At 36.5% G+C, this 7,898-nt stretch overlaps 1 protein-coding gene across 1 annotated transcript in view; it reads right to left on the reverse strand.

Moving 5' to 3' along the window:
• GBE1 (glucan (1,4-alpha-), branching enzyme 1) overlaps nt 1-7,898 on the reverse strand; it is a gene marked incomplete at both ends in the record, with an annotated part of 59,109 nt that overhangs the window by 16,616 nt on the left and 34,595 nt on the right. The window lies entirely within an intron of this gene.

Here is a 7,898-nt window from a genome sequence, read left to right on the forward strand (position 1 = left end):
AGTATTTGATACTGAAAAAAAGTGATTTAAGGGGTGTGACAACTCAAGAAATCTCACAGTATGCATCAAGTCAGCAACCTTATAAGGCAAGTACCCTTTTCCAAACATAACAGTCAGTCTCATGAGCACCAGAGACACATTTTAGGCTGCGAAGAAGCATGTTTGAGCACTGTTCCTCTGTCTGCCCACCAGTTCAGGTCCGTTTGTGTGTAGACCCCACTGCATTTCAATTTATTTTCCTACAGCACTGACGTTTCACAAGTTTGCCAGTCCCATCCTGACTATCTAGCCCACACAGCTACTTGAACAGACTTCACTTTAAGACAAGGAATAGGTTTATTCAGACACAATTAAAAAAGAAAAAGTAATTTTATCAAAAAAAAGGTTAGCTGCCCTTATGTAGAATCTACGAAGCAAATCTCAGCTGTCAAACATTCGCAGCAACACCTAATTTGGGAATCAGCATTTTGAATGACTTTCATGTATACAAAGTTTTTTTGATTTATATACTGTCATTACAGTTTGAGACAAATCTAACTGGACTTAATGGTTCTTACTCGTGCTATAACCTGCTGCCTAGCAGAATCTCAGTCATTTTGGACTATTCACTTTACAGGATTAAAATGCGTTAAGCACCTTGAAAATTAAACACACATTTCAAAGCCTATGATAGCTGATTAATCTCAAACATTTCAGAGTTTACACATAACAGCTACTCATCACAAAACAGAGAGGAGTGGTGGTTGTGGTTTAGGATTTTGGCTCCAGGGCAGAAGGGGGCTTTCCCCTTCCCCTTCCCTTGTTTTCTGGCATGAAAGGTTTTTTGCTGCCTTTGTTATGGCTTGTGCGTGGGAAGGGGTACTGGCATTACAAAACACAGCCCGTCTCCAATTTCGCGCCTGACCCTGAAGCCAAGACATGTCAATCAACACGTCTTTGAATAAAGATATACAAAGCAGCAAATGATGTTGCTTGGTTTGGTGTGCACTTTTCAGTTTCAGCAGAAGGACGAAAGAGAGAGATCTGGAAGCAGTCACCTCAGTCTGGGACACTAAAAGATCTACCACATGGCAGGAAGCCTTTTCATTTCACTGATCACTGGTGGAGGTGCTAAGAAGAGCTGCCAGAAGGAAGGGATGCAGAGCAGCTGGAGCTCCCAACCCTGCACAGAATGAGAGCAGCTGCTGGCAAGGAGGAGGAAACAAAGGGTTCAAGTGCTGAGAATGGAGGCCCTGCTGCTATGCGGCAAAGAACCCAAAACATCCCTAGAGATTCGATTAATCTCCCGTTTTGCAGATGGGGAGAGTAGAGAGCCAAGATGTCCCCTGAAAACCTGGTAACTCTTAAGCTTTCCAGCCACCCAGAGAAAGACTACATATTGCAAGGGAATTTGTCCCAAAGAGTTCACCTTGGAACTGAAATGCATGAGGTTAGAAGAACTGTGCTCTCCCATTCAAGGTTTATTGTTTTTCTCCCATCTTCTCCAGCTTGGACCACGTGTGAGGACTTATAGTGGGAATGTGGAAGGAGTGGGAGGAATATATATACGTATGTACCTACTTATGTATTTAATAGCACTGTTCTCTCTCTTCTTTCCTGTCCTACCCAAATTCAAGTAATGATTTGTGGTTCTCATTGTTTTGAATTAAATTAATTTTTGTTCACCCCCTTAATTGGAACCTGCTGTTTTTCTTTGCCAGTAGTCGTAAGTGGGCTGTTAAAAGCCCTTTCATTGTTTTTCCACCTTGTACATTTTAGTTCTTTTGTTTAGCTCCTGGAGGAGATAAAATATCCCCTGAGGGCAACCTTTAGGTTCTTTCTTGAGGAGAGTGGTGCACCTGGAAATATGTATGGGAAGTCCTATAATAAAATTGAAGTGGGTTTCTATCTAAAAAACCCCCCAAAATGTTCCTAACATTTCTACGAGCAGTTACTTAAGTTTTGTCAATAAACTGGAATTCTGTGGGCAGACAAAAAGTAGGGATGCTGGAGAAGGCAAGTGGTTTCCTGGATGCATACCCTGCACGTGTGGCCACCATCTGCTGTCTTCCACAGCCTGCACTGCCTGAAAGGCCCAAAGGATATGGTCAGCAGCGACAACTATGAATTTAGATTTCCAAAGTGATTTTTGTGTATTTCCATGCTTCACGGGAACAAAGAAATGAAAAGAGAAAGGCTGTATATATATATTTTTGGAGAATCCTTCACAGTGGTATCTGTTTTGTAAACAAACTGACAAGTTATAAATTAAATTTCCTGTTCAAAAGCTAAACCACTAAATTTCATATTCTACTCAAACCCAGAGACAAATATAAAAGAATCAGAATCACAGCAGGACTTTCAAAATGACCTTAGAATAACTCTGTACTGAGCTCTTCAACTGTGCTAACTATACAGTACAGAAAATGTGGAAAGATATTGCTACAAAACAGACATGTATCTAACCAAATTCAATATTCTTTTAAGAACTAGGCAAAGTATTATCTTCTTTCACGATCTATTCACTATCAAAAAGACAGACGACATGAAATCGCTCAGTTAAAGAAAACGAAAAAAGCAGAAAGTCAAAGATGGTATCTTGAAAAGATAGCCAAGGAAATTTGACGTTTTTTTCACGAAAAAACATGAAGACAGGGAATATGCAATAGAAGATAGCAAATAAATTAGACTAAACTAGTGCATCATTTCAACAGAGTATTTCACCATAAGTAGAGCGTATATCCTTCATGTTTATACCACATACCAACCCACCTGCCTCCACTTGCTTTGCACATTTTCCCACCACAGCTTTTTGAATGCTGCATTTTCATGTTTTGTTTTTTTAAAGAACAATAGAAGTGCAGCAAAACATAAAAAACAATGTTACTGTTCTAGCCATTACTAATGGTCATTAAGAAAAAAAGGAATTTAACACAGTGTAGCAACTGGTTAGAAGACTAAACTACTTGCTGATGTCTGAAAAACACGTTGAGGGTCTAAACACTTGACTGCTCACACTTTAAACATGTTTCTATGGGCACCTTCTGGACAACACACTCATGAGCTTTTTGTATGTGTTGCTTGATTTTAGAAGAGTCCCTTAATGTCCGTATTGAGGAACAAAAATATAAGATCACAAATAATGATAGAACAAATTCAAGTAGGCTTTTTTAGTTGTTTTTAAGATGTGGTATCAGGAAAAGGAACTAACTTTAGGACGCAAGCAGGCCTTCCAATAAACTCCAGAGTGCTTTTGCACTTGAGACGCGATAAGGCTATGCATCTTTTAACAGAAATACACATCTCATTATATTTTTATTCTTAATTGCTCTGGTTTTGGTTTTTTTTTTTTCCCCCGATTTCATTTTATAACAAATGAGGGGAGTATCTAGAAAAGCGAAGGACAGGTAACTGACCAACACTTACTTCTAGAGAAAACTAATGGTACTAATGGCATGCATCGCCCCTTGCCCCTTTACTCTTTTCTGACAAGAATCAGCAACATTGACTTCTTGATAATTATGGAAGCCTCTAAGCACAGAAGTACTCTTGGGATTTCTTCTCCTGTAATTAATTTTCTGTTTGATGCAAAGGTCCAAACTACAGACTGACAAGAAGCCAGCTGCTACAAATGATGCAAATCAAGACAATGGAACTAATGTGGGGGAGGCAGAGAACAAAGATTAAATTAAATGAAATTTTGATTAGAGAAACAAAGACAAATCAGTGAAGTGCAATGAATACTAATTGTATCTGTGAATTAATTCAAGTTTGCCATTTCCTACATTTTGCACATATTGGACAACCTTACACGTAACAAGATTCCAAGATCACAATTCCCACAAATATATTAACTTACTATGATTTACTATAATGAAAATCTACATCACACTTGTTTATTAGGCTAGAAATTATTTACACCGCAAGGTAGTTGTGCTTGATCTCTCTTCTTTAGACATCTTTACTAGCAATTCTTTCTCAAAGGGAAGGCTTTGCTCAGTTCAGGCTAAGCAGAACTCAATTTAAAGGATGCAGCAGGCAGTGTCAAGAAATGCCTGTTATTTTGTTATTTTGAATTAAGTATGACATAAGATACTTTAAAAGGAGTAAAAGCAAGCAGTTTGATATATCAAAGTTAAAAAGTTTAATTAGGTGTATAAGGCTGATCTACAATACTATAAAAAGATCCTATTTAAAGATGAGGAGCTGGAGACTAAACACTGGGACAGAATTTTAACAGTTCCATCTTAACATATTTCTACCAAAGTAAGGGGAGTTACACCAATTTACACAAGCCAGCTAATCAACTCTTAAAGGAGTTGTAACTGATTTAAATTCAACTTCATTACCTTGGTGAACAATGAAGCCAATGAAATGATATGCAGGTTATAAATAGAATCAATGCAAATCAGATCTAGATAGCATATGGATATTTCATCATTATTTCAAAAAATAAACATTTTAAACAATTAACCCTAATTTTCCCTAGTTGTGAAGCTCTTGGGTATCAAGCAATTCTGACACTTTGCATTTACTCGTGCTTGTACCTAATCTTCTTCCGTCCCTTAAGTAATTAAACTTAATATTCATACTACCAAAACAAAAAAAGAAACTCTATCCTGACTTCAAATTACAAGAGAATGTTACAAACATTCATTAATCTTGTTATCCATGCAACAATATAATAAAATGAAATTCCAGATGGGGTCCTATTGAAACACTTGGGTTAGATGAATTGGAGACCTTTATATTTTTTAATCTCTCTAGCCTTAGTATTCAATGACAATTTGGTCCCCTAGAGACTAAAAAAAAAAACAATTCAGGCAAACAACTATATATTTTAATTCTTGCATAAAACACAAGCTAGAGGAAATACCACATGAGGAAGTGGTAAAAACAGAGGTGTTGGTAAAGTCAGTTCTGTGAGAAAAAGTATTTTCAGAAAATGGGAGAAAAATATCAGACATTTTCTCCTTACAATCTATGATAAGGCAAAAATCAGGATAAACACCATATTTGTTTTGTAACTCTGATCTTCAACATCTCCGAGGGGAGAAAGGAGGGAATGCTTAACCCTGCCTGTATTAAAGAATGCCTCTTCTCTGGTGCTGTACACAAGCACGCCTCTAATGTATCAAAGACATAGGAAAGTATTGAGTCCTTAAAACAGTTTACTTAGATCACATCAGAGATACAGTACTTCATCCACAGTAGCTGACTAGAAGAATCAGGCCAGCTACAGAATGAAATTTTGAAGAATTCCCTGGTATGTCTGATTTGTTGCTCCAAGAAGAAATCTTTCAGTTTATCTAGAAATGTGGTTTCTTGTTCTCCCACCAGAATAACATTGATTTAATTTATATAGCATTAAATGAAGGTTTCTGTTACAATGACTTTTCCTGCTTTTACAGCTTCTCTTCTTTAGTACTTCAACTGTTATCACAGCAAAGTGTTTGGAATTACCACTTTAACACTATTCAGCTATGACATTGCAGTCCTATTTCTTAATATACCAGTCAACCCTACTGAATCAGAATTAAACGTTCATTTAGTTGCCTGCTTCCAACAGAGGCTAAAAGCAGGTACCTAGAAAAGGACTAAAAAAATACATGAAGCATAAATGATGCTTCCTCTTAACACTCCACTAGCCTCTGATCATTTTCAGGACCTGACTGATTATTTTTGTGCTTTTTCTTCCCGCCCCCCCCCCCACTTCTTTTATGGGCTATACTTTATGCAAGAAACAAACATGGAAGCCTGTAGTACATTTTCACGCAGACAGCAAAGGTCTATCATTTGAATATCCAAGCTTTTAAATAGTGAACATTCTCCTAGTAAGGTTTTAAGTCTCTCCCTCTGCCCTGAGAAATCCTGAAGAAAATGATGATGGTGGTCCTTCTCAACATCATATAGATCAAACTGCAATACTAACTGCAATTTCTTCTAAATTCTATGATTAATTGTTGAAGCTCTGAAGAAAACTAGAAAAAGATTTTAAATCAATCACATAAAAAAACCAAACCAACCTCATCAAGGTAACCTGAAGTAAATTTTCAGAACGTTACCCTTAGGTATATGAACCACAGTTTTTTGCTTTTTGATAACTACCAGTAGTTGTGAAACTTTCTGTATGAGACTGTTTCGTAAAGTAAAATTTCTGTGTTGAGGAGTATCAGCTCTGGCAAAACCTCAATTGGGATAATATACTCTCCATCTCTTCTTTTGAAACTTTTGTATTAAAAAAACAAAACTAGGTCACAGAGAAACCAGTTATGGACTCAAAGAGTTCGAGACCACTGCTTAGGTGTAGTAGAGTTGCTTGTCATGGTCCTGGAGCAGATGACCGTCCTCCTTTCACTTATCTGTCCAGGATTGGTTTGAATAAAACTCAAAACATTTCAAAAAGTCTGAAAATTAGATTTTATTCTTACTTTGTAAGAAATAAAAATGTATTTTCAATTCAGAAAGAATAAAGTGCAGTACAAAAAAATTTTACAAACCCATGAAAACTGTGCGTATATAAACACCTACTCATGACAAAGCCTTCGGCAATGGAAAGTTGTACATCATTGCTCACCAGGAAAATGTTAACTTTAGAAGTTTAATTCATCGCTAAATTTTAGTTTTTATACTTTTGTAAGAAGAGCATTTTCTGGTTACTAACCTTTTCTCCTCTAAAAGAGTTATCTTTTTAGTATACGTCACTTATCATAAATATCTTTTGTCAAAGCAAACAGACCAGCTTTATTATTCCCTAAGTCATTAAGGCAAACTGGCTCAGGTTGATATAAACAAATCATCCATGAAAACAAATATTCCAGTATCAGAGAATGTTTAAATTCATAATCTACTACTTGTTTTTTATAGAAGCTGCCAAATGCTTACCGAGTCTATGCTCTTACAAGATACTGTACTGATTTCAGACCACTGTTAAAAGGTCCAGTACTCTGATTTTCCTTTTAATATACCAGCCATTTCAAATTTCATTATGTTATTGCTTGGTACACAAGTGTCAAGCCCAGATAAATACAGTTAATCTTTACCTGTGAGTAGATGTAAGTTTTCTCTCTCTATCAGAGAGATGTATTTTTTACACATACTGCAACTTGCAATATTTAACTAGCTTTTTTTTTATACTATTAAATATTTAGCTGATCACAGCATTTCCAAAGTTTGGTGACAAATACTCCTAAAATACTCCCTTCGATCATACTTACTCTAATCTACTCCTAACACAAGCTATTTAGCAAATAAGGGAAAAACAGAAATCCTGTTAAAAGACATTTCTCCAAAACAGTTAGGGTACATTCTTCTCTTCTCATACGTCTTCATTTTAAACTGGAAAAAATAATTTTTAAAAATTTAAATTGAATTCAAGAGGAAAATACTACTGTAAAGTAAAAGAGAAGCCAAAGAAAGAAACTCCCAAGCCAAACTTCTACGAAATATGTTTTACTTCATTTCTATTAGATTTACATGCTATTAAAATGACAGAGTTGACACCACAGTTCCCTTCGGTATTTCCAAGAGCCCTGTCTAGCTTATCTAAGAAGCTCTTTTGGGGAGAATGACTATAATTCAAAGCACTACAGGAGCAGGTTAAGATCTCTGTGCTTGTTAATACATCTCCATGGCACAGAGCAGAAATATCTTTAGCTTCTGAAAGTAACACATTCCCTCATATTTCCCATCTTCAACAATATTCCTTAAACAGCTCTAAGCCCGCTGATGCATCCTCACATACCATATCCTAAGAAGAGCTAGCATGGTTACCCAAAGCTCTTGATGACTCATATTTCAAGAGAGATTTTGGTAAAAAATAAGCACAGTTCTGCCTCCTCTTCTGGGTTATTGTACACCACTAAATGACTTGATTCCCTCCCATTCTCCCTTCCTATCAAGGATGGTCTATCTTCACT

This window comes from Buceros rhinoceros, unplaced genomic scaffold (genome assembly GCF_000710305.1).
Source record: "Buceros rhinoceros silvestris isolate BGI_N320 unplaced genomic scaffold, ASM71030v1 scaffold4728, whole genome shotgun sequence".
Lineage (NCBI taxonomy): Eukaryota > Metazoa > Chordata > Aves > Bucerotiformes > Bucerotidae > Buceros > Buceros rhinoceros.